Below are 14192 nucleotides of genomic sequence, written 5' to 3'. Positions count from 1 at the left end.
GAACCGGGGCCCCCTGGCATCCCAAGCCAGTTCTTAACCATCGCTCCACTCGGCCGGCCCTATTTTGCAAGTATTTTAAAATATTGCTTTACTTATTAAAAACAAAAATGGAAATTAGAATATATATTCTGGGTTTGTTCTGGGAAAGAAAAAATATTCTGCAGAACACCATGCTTCAAGAGCTGCCTTGGGCCTATATCAAAATATTAGTGAAAAATATATGCTTTTATAAGGTTTACTTTAAAATATACACATATTTGGTTTCATGATTTTAAAGGCATTGCCTTTAATTAACTTTGATGACTAAACTATCAACTCCTGTCGTCAATCACATCAGGGTTATTTATTAACTGTATTTCATCATCATTGTGGTCAATTGGTAATAACTCTCCAAATGTAATTAATCTCTTTCCAATAGCTGTTTACTTACAGATAGGATGTCCTAGGAGGACCCATACAAATAATGATCACTCTTCATTAAGTTGATCAGAAGGAAATTGAGCCATCTGTGATGTTCCCGATGGTAAATAATAAGTGGATGTCAAGCAAATAACAATGAGAAACCCCAGCAGGGTCTTTTAATGTTCTGATAATAACAGAAGCTGTGAGTGACCTATGCTGTAATGACCATAAGTGATCATGAACACGAATGAGTCAGTAAGAGTTTGCTATTGAAAATTTAACTCTAAATAAAAGGCATCCTAAAATGGGAATGAGGTATATGGACAATGTACTTGCATTATAAACCACAAATATTTTGCCTCAACAACATACATTATTTCAAATTTTAAATATTTAAAAGATAATTATGCTGTTTAGGTTCTTAGCCTTTTCAGATTCGCAATTCTAAAATAACTAAAAGAGGTTTTAAAAACCACCACATAGCTGTTTTCTGGCTCCAGTTAGAGGATTTCAAATGGACAGTTCTCATAGATTATTAGGTAGGTGACCAATAAAACCAAATACCTGATGTGTTCTCACATTTTACGTTTCTCTAAACTGTCACACAGGCAGAGCAGTGTCAAGCCCAGCGACAGGCTTTTATTCCGTGGAGAAACTAAATGATCACACTCACATTTTCTGTGGTGGTTATCTTGCAGATGTGCTCAACAGCAAACCAAGAACATTATTCCTATGGCCAGCAGTGAACTCATTTGGAAGAGATTCAACTGCTCGCCAAGGACAATAGCTTTCTTTGTTCCGTCTGTCCATTTCAGTCTCATTCGGGAGAGGCCTCAATGTTCAGTTCCATACATCCCAGGCTGATACATACAAAGCTGTGAATAACTCTCCAAATCCTCTTCTCTCTCCACCGTCCTAATCTCTCCATGTGCCGTTCATAAAGAAACCCTGATTCTCGTTGCCTACGTCACAGGCCCTATCATGACTTTGCCTGTGGCGCTTCTTCAGGCCAAAATGTTATTTCTCTCTTCCCTAACTTTGAAGCTCCTTTCCATTCTTTCTGGTCTGGTTCCTATTTTAGCTTATGTGCCCTTCCTTTTCTGACTACGTCACTCTTTCCCTTCTACTTCCACAGTAACATATCTATCCGGGCCTTTATTGTATGTATTTGATCTTTATTTCTCAATAAACTGAGCTGGGCAAGAAGAGGAGTGTTGTTCATTTTGAATGACATAGTTTTTGCTTGTTGTCTGTTTGATTATTTTGGTTTTCACAAAAAATAATCACTCTTTATGGGCTCACTGAATTGAAATTGCTTCCTAGGTTATTCTAGGGGGCAAACACCTTTCTAAGACCTAAAGATAAGCTAAAGGGTGTCTATGAAACCTATAAAAGTATTCAAAATATTATGTTTGTTTGCTTATGTGCACAAAGAAACCATAACTTGATCAGACAGACTCTCAAAATCTCAAAACTGTCCCATACACAATAGAACTTGACCATGGCTCTAAGGGTCTAGGAAATAAAGCCGAGGTCAAGAAACTGTAGGGAATTTCTCTCTGTTATTTTTTTTTTCACATATTTCTTAGGATTTTCCTTTTGTTCTTTTTTATATCATGGTAAAATATCCATAACATTAAAATTACTATTTTAATCATTTTCAGTGTATGGTTCTGTGGCATTAAGTACACTCACCTTAGTATGCATCTTAAGTTCTTTTTTTTTGGTATAACATTTCCACAAAGATCAAACTAGACTATAATGCTTTATTTAATTTGATAAGAAAATGACCATAAAAATTTAATTATTACTCATCCCAAATAGGATTATTGGAAATGTTGGCATGAATTAGCAGTCTCAGCACAAAAAATTAAATTATAATTTAACTATGGGCTTTGACATTTTAAAATAAAAGACGTTATTCTATGCTCTTTGCATAACGCTCTGTTTTGCAATTAATGAATGCTTCAAAGGACAATGCAGGGATAGAGCAGCATGTGAAACACAGTTTTTCTCCAGTTAAATCGTTAACCCATCTGTTTCTGCCCAAAACTGAAAACAAACCAAAAAATAAAAATAAAAAATAAAAAAATCCTCAGGATGTGAGTATAAAGAATAACAAACTGCTGTTGGGGTGATCACTTTGTTTTGGGTGTAAATATCTAATCATTAAGTTGTTTTGTACACTTGAAACTAATAAAGAAATAAAGAAAAAGAAACTGCTGTCCTTGTGTGGTTACAGAATAAACTCAAAGGAACTCTAAAGAAAAAGTTTCTATACAGTTTTCTCTTCCCTGACAGCACAAACGTATCTTTAGTGAGCAGGAGTTACAAGAGATTAAATGCCCCTTGTTTTTCTCGGCTTTCTTTCATGGGGAGTACAATTAATGATATGGGTATTTAAATTTCTTGTTCCTCTGGTTGATTATCTCTTCTACTAGACTGTAAACGAAGTGCCATATTCCCTACTAAACACCCAGCATAACTCAGTCTGGCGCATAACCAGAGTTCAATATGCTCTTGGTAAATGGTGTATCTTTTGCCATGTGAATGACAGACTGACGAGATGAATGAATGAATGAATCAATCAATGATTCTTTTCCTCCTTTTCTGGCTCTTCCTGACTTCCTTCCTCCCACATGTCTCTTTCTCTCCTCTAATTTATTTTTAGTTAACAAGTCTTGACTTATTCTATGTTCTCTGTCTTGTTTCCAGCATCCTTCTCTTTTTTTTCCTTCAGAATATTTTCTTCCTGTCAATGTGTAAATTTCCTAAATGTAAGTGTTTTTCATACTGTAGTTTTAAAAAAAGCCCTGCTGCTTTCTGTTATTTACAGTGCATATATGCAATAAACATCTTATTTGCCCCTCTTCTGAATTACTCGAAAGGTAAGAAAACTGTGATAAATGTTTATATTTTATTCCTAAAAAGGGAAAAATATGCTTCCTTTTTCTTGTTTGTTTTACTTCACTCCAGATTTTATTATCCTGTTTGGAAATTCTTGACATAAAAACAATCTACATGCTATGGGAATGTACTGTGAGGAAAACATTACTGACCGAATAGATGAATCTTACCCACCTAAGCAAAAACTAACAAAAATAAACACTTAAAATGCTTGCATTACATAATATTTCATGTTTTTAATGCACAAAAATCAGGTATGATGCATAATTGCTTTAATTATTGCTTATTAGAAAGTGATTTTTCTGTATATGAATTTTAACAATTATTAAGTTAATATTCTTTTTTTCCCCCTTTTTTTTTCAAAGATTTTTTTGGGGAATTGGGGGGATGGGAACAGTGCTGGGGAATTGGGTGAAGGGGAACAGACAAGTTGCTGTCGCCTTGTTCCTCAGTCTATTGTGGAGGACACCTCTTCACAGGCCCAAGTTGGCACCATCATTGCGCTCTTCCCGGGCGAAGCAGATCAGTCGCCGGCTTCTAGACAGACACTCACTGTGGCTGCTGGCCGCTCACGCTGGCTGCTGGCTACACATGGTAGCCCATGGCAATCCATTGCCACAGGGGCTGCAGTCTACGCCGTCGCAGGCAACTCACGGCAGCCCAGCTCCAGGTTGAGCTGTTGTTCAGCATCTTAGCTGTAGAGGGCAGTGTCACTGGCCCTCACATGTAGGATCCGAACTGGGGCCCTCTGGCGTCCCAAGCCAGTTCTTAACCATCGCGCCACTTGGCTGGCCCTAAGTTAATATTCTTATTCAATGTTATTTACGTAGCCATAAAATACAAAGAATAAAAGCTTTTTAGGTTTAAGTCTCTGATCCACGATAAAACCAAATGCATTAATTACAAACAAAATCATACTTCCCATGAAATTTGAGTTAGCAACACTACCTTTATGTAATGTACTGTTATACTGCTCAATTATTGAAACTGTAATACTGATGTCGGATTTGGTAGTAAAGTGCAGGTTTTGCAGTTCACTTTTTTCCTTGGTTTTTGCTATTCAGAATATAATGTAGTCCCACTGGGGAAGTCTCTATTATTGCTATGACTATATATCCATTAAAACCACTGGTTAATTTTTTATCTGTTCCCAGTATTTTAAAAGACCAATCAATTCAGCCCTGCTCCCTCCAAATGTAATGATTACGTATTATTTACTATTTCTACAGAACGATTACAAGTTAGTGTGTAAAAGAGCCACAATCAGGTAATAAAAATGTTTTCAGCCTGCTTTTTTTTTATTGTTCAGTTTAGTTAGTATTGTTTTTGGTTCAGTATGTGTAGGGACACATTAGGAACTTCTCCACGTAAGCCCCTAAAACTAAGATTGTAAGGCTGCTACCTTGAGCAAAAGCTCGGTGGTCAAACGAGGGAGGCTGGATGCTTGCCACTGAACACAGTGTCTGTGAAGCCAGAGTCCTTGAAACTGTTCTGCTCCTCTTGAGCTAAAAAACAACTCAGATTAAGCATTTCTCCCTTAGCCTTAGGGACGTGCTTGTTACTTCCTACCACCTGTTTCTCTGTTATCTCTGATAAAAGACTGAGGTCAGTGAGGATGCGGGGTCAGACGGTGCTGTCTGTCCTCTCCATTCTCTGCATTGCATTTCTGTCTCCGCCCTTGTCTCGGGTCACAAGCGCGACAAGTATGCCTGTACTTACTAGTCTGTACCTTAGGAGAAGTGAAATCTTCTACCTCTTCTTCTTAAAAAAATTTAAACTGCAGTGAAATCTTTACTTAAAGTCTGAACTGTAATATAATTTTACTTTTACTTGCTACAGACAAGCTCATATACATCGAATAAATACAAAAATCACACGGTTGTTTTTTGCTTATGAAGTTTACACCTAGTTGATAGAAAATATTTGACACAGAGTTTTAAAAGATTGCTACATAATTCAAAAAAAATATGCTAGAACTGTATAGACCCCTAAATCTTTTAGAAACATGTAAAAAGCAATTTGTGCATATTAGTAAGTTAAATGCTCAACAGAATTCTACGAGTCATGTAGTGGCATCCTCATTTTAGAGATTTTTTAAATAAAGATTCAGATAAGTTCAATTAAATATATAGATCGCATCACACAGTAATAATCTGCAAAGCGCAGATTCAAAGTCAGGTCTATCTGATCCCATAGCCTTTATTCTCTGTCACCATGATTTGCTTAGCAGTTTCTCCTGTTATCTATTTTGATACGTACTCAGTAATACTTATTTCAGTACTTTAATAAATGCATCTCAGCATTATGCACAAGCCACCAAACATTTGCAAGTTGTATATGAAATTTCTAAGATAAAATTGATCCCAATCCTTCCAAGTCCCACTAATTATGTCTGCAGTAACCTCTCAAAAATTTCTTTGACTCAGCAATGCTGTCTATTTCAGTTATTTACTTTACTTTGAGACCCACAGTGTTCCAGTTTATAGCTCCATTAAGTTGAATCCCAAGAAAATCCCTGGGATAAAGAAAATAGGTCATTGAAATCTCTATACTTAGAGATGTGTTATGATTAATAGGATTGTGAATTCCTAACAGTGAATAGAAAGAGAGGGGAAAGAATGCTTGAAATTCAGAAGACAATGATATGTTAGTGCAACTTTTGATTATTCATCTTGCAATGTTGAATAATCATTGCACCCTATGGCTAAGTATTGTAGTCATCTTTTCCATTTTTCAAAGAATGCAATATGATATTCTTTGAGTTATTCTCATTCGTTCAGTGAGTTTATCAATTAGTCAATCCATATTCCCATCTCTGTCTTTATATTGACTATTTTCTCTGTGTTTCACACCATTAGATTGGGAACTATGATGATGAATCTAAAATGGTATGAATGCAATCAGAAAGCTGTAGTAAAGGATGAAGAAAATTATGAGATATTACTTGATCTCAATAGCTGTCAATTAGATATCCAATATTTACTGTAAAATATTAAACATTCCTATCTCTGACCTTTTCACATAAGGTGAATTACTGTTATCCATTTTTCATCATTAGTTTTTCCCTTAACCTATTCTTTTTCTCATAGAAAAATTATTGCCTTGAATGAAATCCCATGTTTTCTGAATCATAGCATATATTCTGTCAGAATGCGTGCATTCTTAACTATTTTTTTCTATAGCTATCTAACATGATGTTTTAAAATAACCTATAGATAGATATTAAGGTTTCAAAGGTTTTATTTTAATTTTGTTTTCATTTCACCCTCAGCCTGCTATGAACCATTTTTCTTAAGGTTAAAAAGTCAGTTCCTTTAAAATTAATTATCACTGACTCATAAAAGAAGGCATCCTAACTCTTGCTATCATGGTTTTTACCCTAAAGAATACTAGTGTAATTTAAAGCTACAAAAAACAACTAAGTAAGAATTGAATAGAAGTAATAAGTGAAAATATTTCATATTTGAGACAAAATTGAGGGTCAATTAGAAATGGAAAGAAGTTATTCCACAATGTGTAACTTGAAAAAAGACAAGTTTTATTATAATGAAAGAATGCTGCTGAATTTTCATAGGATCATGGATTTGTTATAGGAAAAGTAAATATTTGACTTCCTCCACATTGTAGATCAGACACAGTCCCAGACTCATGTCACTAGTGTGCCCGTGTGATCAGTTTGAGAGGATACCAAGATGCGGGTGGGTTGGTAAGAGTGATCTGCCTGTGATGCAGGCAGTTAGGGGACAAGTTTTCTATGGAGAATACAGAATAAACAAACAAACAAACAAACAAACAAATAAATAAATAGAAAAACCAACGAAGAGTTGTTCTTCTTTTCATTGTTGTTGCATACTGACGATTCCAAACAATGTCAGTGATACAATGCTCCTTGAGACACGCGTATCGCACCCACGGCCTCCCGCGCTTGGTATGTCACTGATCAGGCGTCGAGAATGGAGCCTGTAGAACAAAAATGAAACCGAGTGGACCTTGTGCTCTTGTTTTTCTCTCCTTCCCACTCTCAGAGATTAAGGAAGAGGAAGCAGCTGGTATTTCCCCAGGTGTTATTTCAGTGGATTTTATGATAGTCTCCTGTTTTCTTGATAAGGGTAGAGAGGGATAAAATTTGAAGCAAAACTGGAATATTGAGAAACTTGGTTCAAGGAATTTCTTCAAATATTAATTTCTTAAAGTTTAGTCTCAGTTTGTTACTGAGATGGAGACTTGGGTAATTTTTTTTTTCCCCCATACACGTGTCTTCATTTTAACCCTTAATATTTGAAGGAATCAAGTACTCATTCTGACGGCTTCACCAGGCAGGGCCACCCAATAAGTTACACACACACACCCAGGTGCTTGGAAGGTTACCGCACAGCCCTTGACCTGATGGAGCCAGGGCAGAGGGGCCGCTCTGCCCACCCTGACCCCGGGCTCACCTCCCACAAGGACGCCTGACGCCAACAGGCTGCGGGGCCGTTGAACTTGAACCCTCCCCCGGGATTATAAAACCAGCGGAAATCATAGCAGTTCACATGGCCACTTTCACTTCAGAGTGTCATGTTTACTGAAGTGGGACTTTCTGAATGAGGAGGTTGAGGTCCCACCTGCTCAGCACAAAAACAAACATCTTTCTGGAGCGCTCCAGATTGTAGGCAGGTAAGTCAGCAGTAAGTATGTCAGGAGCCTGTTTCCCACTGATTATCCTTCAGCCCACTGGCTGCTCCCCCTGCAACAGTGTTACGATTGTTTGCCAGTTGATTCTTTGTAAAGTTTTGGGCCACTTGATGGTTTTGAGGCATTTGCTGTGATCCAGGGGTGATCCGAAGATTTCTTTCAAGGTCGGCCTCTACAGCAGTCTGGAGATGAGGTCCCGGGTCCTCTATGGTACAAAGTCAGGGAATGTGAATCTAACCTGCCATTTTCTTTTGTAGGCCTCTTGGTATGTGCTTGGCTCAAAAGGGAGCTTCAATTAAAAACTCATAGCAAAGAACGCAGGCTCAAGAGAGCCACCTTCCCGTTGTGCATTTGGCCTTCAATAATCTCCAGAGGCAAGTAGTCCAGCTAGCCACAGAGGGTGGTTCTCCTGGAGGAGGGGGGCTTGCACGGACCACCCAAAACCTGCAATCTTAAACTCTCCAGCAAATCTAAGGAGCAGATTCTCAAGCTTGATGTCTCTTTGAATAACTCTCTTTGAATGGCAGTAAGACAGGGCATTGAACAATTCTGTGATGTAAGTGGCAGTTCCATGCTTGTCCAACCTGAACAGTTTCTGAAGTTCTCTATAGACAGCTCCAAGAGGTGCATATTCTAAAATTAGGTAAACTCTGGTGGCATCATGCAAAAAACCATAGAGTCTAAGACTATTAGGATGCCTAAGGTGGAACTGAATTTCTACTTCTCATCTCAGCTGATGCTCAACTCCTGCTGTCTCCAGCTGAGCTTTAAACAATAATTTCAGAGCCAGGATAAACTTGCTCTGTTTTCCTCTCGCCAAATAAACATTACCAAACTTTCCTTTACCCAGCAGGCAACCAATTTCAAAATCTTCCAAAGTCCATTGCTTTTCTGATTCTTCATTTTTCTGTTTTGATGCCAGTTCCTTTTCAGAATTATTTCCAGCACTGGTGGCTGGGGTTGCTCACTCTTTGGGGTGCTAGTCAGTGGTCTGCAGTCAGGGCGAGGAACACTGGTTGCCTGCAATGGCTTCTGCTTCAGATTCTGAACCGGTTTATGGCTGGAGACAAGCTTTTGTGCTTGTGAAGGAACTCACTGGGAGAAGTTTGAAGGACATAAGACCTGCTGAGCCTGGCCACTGTTTGCAGGTAATGGATGCTGAGAAGGGAACTGCTGAGTCACTGGAACACGTTTTCGACCATCACCAGGTGGAACTGTTGTCTTAACAGGCCCTGACATGCAGTTTTCTTTAGGTTTATCCATCGTGTCTGTCGACTTTTGCCTCCAACCTAAAGCTACCGAGTCATTTCGAGAGCCCAGCTGTTAGGATCAATTTTTTTTTTTAATTAAAATTTATTGGGGTGACAATGGTTAGTAAAATTACATAGGTATTAAGTGTACTCTTCTATAATACATCATTTATATATTACATTGTTCACCACCCAGAGTCAGTTCTCAAATGCTTGAATCTTTGCTGAGATAGCTTCTCAAAGTGCTGTGATGTTACAAATGTATTGATGCCTTAATTGATTTTGGCTTTGTCTCAGAAAGTTTCTCATTCTTCGAATATGTAAACTCCTTTCTCATGTTCTACTTATCTTCCCCTTTTCTTTTACATGAGAAGAGAGTCACAAACTTAGATTTAGGAGAAGTAATAATAATAAAAAAAAACCTTCTGAGATTTTATTTTAATTAAAAAGAGCGATGTCTGTTTACTGACTTCCTACATGCAGTGAAATTACATTACCATGATGCTAGTGGACAGAGAAGTAGAATGTATGCGTTTGAGTGGAATGTATGCGGCATGAACATGACAAGAACAGTTAGTAACTTGGTAGTTTTGTATTACATGGGAGGCTCTACAAATTCTATTTCCCAGCACAATTGGATATCATATATGGCTACTCAATTTTTAAATATATATTTATATTTTCAGAAAGTCAAAGATATTTTTGGGGAGAAGAAAAAAAAACACATGATTGTCTTTCTTTTTTAAAGATATTTTTATTGGGGAATTGGGGGATGGGAACAGCGCTGGGGAATTGGGGGAAGGAGAACAGACAAGTTGCTGTCCTTTTGTTCTTCAGTCTAGTTGTGGAGGACGTTGCTTCACTGGCCCAAGTTGGCACCATCATTGCGCTCTTCCCGGGCGAGGCAGATCAGTCGCCGGCTTCTGGACGGCCGCTCACTGCAGCTGCTGGCCGCTCACGCTGGCTGCTGGCTACACACGGTAGCCCATGGCAACCCACTGCCACAGGGGCTGCAGCCTACGCCGTCGCCGGCGACTCACGGCAGCCCAGCTCCAGGTTGAGCTGTTGTTCAGCATCTTAGCTGTAGAGGGCAGTGTCACTGGCCCTCATATGTGGGATCCGAACCGGGGCCCTCTGGCGTCCCAAGCCAGTTCTTAACCAACGTGCCACTCGGCCAGCCCCATGGTTTGTCTTTCTTATTATTTTCCCAAACAACTTTATTTTTAGCAAATGTAAATAGTGTTTGTTTTTTTCAAAGGATTCATGACTCAGAAGAATTTCTGAAGCCATCTGCTTCAATGCTCACTTAATATTGGTGTCTGCCAATATCTGGAATGCATAAAGAGAGATGTCTCTCATCATATTTTATATTGTCTGTGATATCAGAAATGTCTGTGCTGTTCAGTATTAGAACGACCAGACATGTGTGACTATTGAACATTTGTAGTATGACTAATAAGTTAATTTTGTAATTTTAATTAATTTAAACTTAAATTGCCACAGGAAGCTAGTTGTTACCCTATTATTCAGTTCAGCATGTGAAATTACATTTAATATATGAAAGGTCTGACAATTAAGTTCGTGACCTTGTTGCAATGATGTTGCTGACATTTTTTGTTTTATATCAGAGGGATTATTCATTATGAATTTGTACCAACTGCATGAACAGTTAACCAAGTTTACTATTTGGTAGTGCTGAAAAAACTGCATGAAACAGTTAGACAACCTGAACTTTTCACAAACAATTCATGGCTCTTGCATCATGAAAATGCATTAGCTTACATGGCACTGCCTATGAGACAGTTTTTAGCTCCCAATGACTTCTTTCTTTACCCAAAGGTAAAGGAAATATTGAAAGGAAGAAATTTTGATGACATTCAAGACATTAAGGGTAATACGATGACAGCTCTGATGGCCATTCCAGAAAAAGAGTTCCAAAATTGATTTGAAGAGTGGACTAGGTGCTGGTGTCACTGCATAGATGCCCAAGGGGAGTACTTTAAATGTGATTGTAGTAATATTTAGCAATGAGGTATGTAGCACTTTTTCTAGGATGAGTTCGTGAACTTAATTGTCGGACTTTGTATATTCTCTCCATATGATCTTTCCCCTTGCTATCCAATAATACAAGACAAAATTACTATTGATACTTTCCTTTTAATATTTTAATCAAAACAGACCAAGTTGTTCAATTAACCAGTATACCCTGAAGTTTCAGTGGCTTAACAAAGCAAATGTTCAATCTCTCATTGTAAGTCTAATGCTACTTGGTGGGTGTCAGCAGCAGTCTGATATGCCTCAGAAATAGAGGTGACTTCTGTCTTACCGCTCTGCTTATGTTATCTGATAGCATCAATGGCTGCAGCATTGGTGAAAGAGAAAATGTGGATAACACAAGGGCTCCTAACTGACTCCCAGCAGAAGTGACGCATACAACTTTGCCCCACAGCCTATCAGTCAGAATAGCCACATGACCCCAGTGAACTTCCAGAAATGTCTGAGAGTCTTCCCAGAGCCCAAGTAGAAAGAGAAGATACAGTGATATTATCAATATTGCTCTGTATTTCAGCTGTGTGATATTGGACATATCAGTTAGACTCTCCAAGTTTCAGTTTCTTCATCCCCTTAAAATAGGGGTCTAGAGCTGATCTTATAGAAGCACTGTGAAAATCAAATAGGACTATCTTATAGAAAATGCATAGCACAGAATCTGGCTCATAGTAGATGCTCAATAAATATTAGTTCTATGGCATTTTTAAGCCATTGTTCACTTTTTTTTTAAAGGTTTTATTGGGGAATTGGGGGAGGGGAATAGCATTGGGGAATTGGGGAAGGGGAACTGACAAGTTGCTGTCCTTTTGTTCTTCAGTCTAGTTGTGGAGGACGTTGCTTCACTGGCCCATGTTGGTATTATCGTACCAACGCTCTTCCTGGGTGAGGACATCACTTGCCGGCCATTGGACGGCTGCTCACAGCAGCTCACGGCAGCCCAGCTTCAGGATGAGCTGTTGTTCACCATCTTATCTGTAGAGGGCGAAGCGTCACGGGTTCCCATGTGGGCCGAACTGAGGCCCTGCTGCTCAGAGCTGGCGCCCCAAGCCAACTCCTAACCAATGCACCACTCAGCTGGCCCGCCATTGTTCACTTTTGATGGTGAGTTTTCTCTTTTGGCTATCACTTTAAATGCATGCACCATAATATTATTAACTTTAAATTTCACTTGGTGCTATGTTTGCAATTTTTTCCTAATAGGATGGGAAGATAAGCCAGTGAAAAAATTAAAGAAAAAATGATATATGACAAGTCTCTTAGTATATCAGTTTACCCAAAGCTTTTCTTACTTAATACCCAAATACAGAAATGCAAATAAAAATTGAAAAATATAAAATTTCAATCACTTAGTAAAATGATTTTTTCTGCTTACTCTCTTTCAGTATAAAAATTTCATAAATATCAATACCATGCAAAATAAGCTATCCAGAGTTTTCAGGAATGGTGTGATGAATTTTAGGGGGTGGAGGGATTAAATGGGACAATAACCTTGAGTAAATATTAAAATGGAAATAAGTTTACATAGCTGGAGGGCAAGTTCCAGCTGCTTCCAGGGAGATTTAAATTATCCATTCTTATTTTAGAGAATATGTGACTTTTATATTTGCATTATTTTGGAAATAGCTCTTTTCATGATTTTGGTAAGAAAATATCATGTGTGCTGTTATTTAATGGGGAATAATCAAATTCAAACCATATTCAGTATAATAAGGCTGCTTGGTTAGTGTCCTTCTTGTTAATTATAGTTTGAACGCAAGCTGGTTCAATTCTTGCATATGAATATGTTAGAACGACAAAAAACGGAGAAGCTCATCTGAGTTCTTAAGACAAAGACTGATCAGTGTTATGTCTCATGAAGGCACAGTGGGAGCTGAGAAAAGTTTTAGCCCCATTGTGGTGAGGATATCCAGTGCCTTCTGATGAGTGTTAGAGTGCCGTAGCAAATTGCGGAATCACTCTGACATTCTACCCTTTTCCACCTGCCCAATTATGCAGTTCTCCTTCATACCCACTATCCACACACACACACGCGCGTGTGCACACACACACACACACACCTCATTTCTACTCCTTTCTGTGTGTGTGTGTGTGTGTGTGTGTGTGTGTGTATTTCCGTATATATGTAAGGTAACCTACTTTTGAAATATATTTTTAAGTATTAAATTATATATAAAATACAATACAGCTTACAAATAAATATATGCATATATAATATATTTCTTTTTTAATGTATTTCTCTGATGTGGTTTCTAGGATGGAGACAGTTGTAATCCTGGTTTGGACATAGATATTGGGTTGTTGCAAAAGTCATGACGTATTTTTTCCATGTTTTTCGTTGCAAAAATGCATCATGACTTCTCTGACAACCCAATATATTCCAGAAGGGCCTATGTTATCATGACATAATTTCAGCCACCATTCTTTCATTCATAAATAGTCTGAGGCTGAGACAGTGTAAAGAATATGCCAAGTCTAATGCAGAAATATCCCTTTAAATTGAAGTATTCCACCTTTAACAGTTCCATTTCCAATAAGCTTCTATCTTCTCCTGCACTGCTCCCCTATGTTTAAAAGACTTCCCAAAGCCACACTTCAGAAAGAAATGAACTTAAACATTTTAAGTATGGCTCTAGTTATCTGACACAGATTTTACAATGTCATTGCTTACTAACTTTTATATCCTTTTGAGTAAAAGTACTCTTTTGGAAGCAATATTTTTCCAATTTATAATTAGGAATTGGAATAACATAAAACTTAACAAATGTAATTTTAATATAAAGGACTTAATTTTTATTTAGATAGGAGATTGAGCCTCCTAGATGCCACTTTATTTTGTGTGTTTTTGAATGTGTGTGTACATGTGTTTCATTAACTAATCAGCCCTATTTGATTTCCTTGTTATATATA

The 14192-nt window shown here is 37.9% G+C and overlaps 1 pseudogene; it reads right to left on the bottom strand.

The window, feature by feature from the left end:
• Positions 1–8046: 8046 nt before the first annotated feature.
• Positions 8047–9246, bottom strand: LOC109372563 (aurora kinase A-like; annotated as a pseudogene).
• Positions 9247–14192: the final 4946 nt, after the last annotated feature.

Source organism: Hipposideros armiger, unplaced genomic scaffold, assembly GCF_001890085.2.
Source record: "Hipposideros armiger isolate ML-2016 unplaced genomic scaffold, ASM189008v1 scaffold_644, whole genome shotgun sequence".
NCBI classification, from domain to species: Eukaryota; Metazoa; Chordata; class Mammalia; order Chiroptera; family Hipposideridae; genus Hipposideros; species Hipposideros armiger.
Note: the sequence above shows the minus strand (reverse complement) of the source record. Positions and strands in the feature narration are given on the sequence as shown.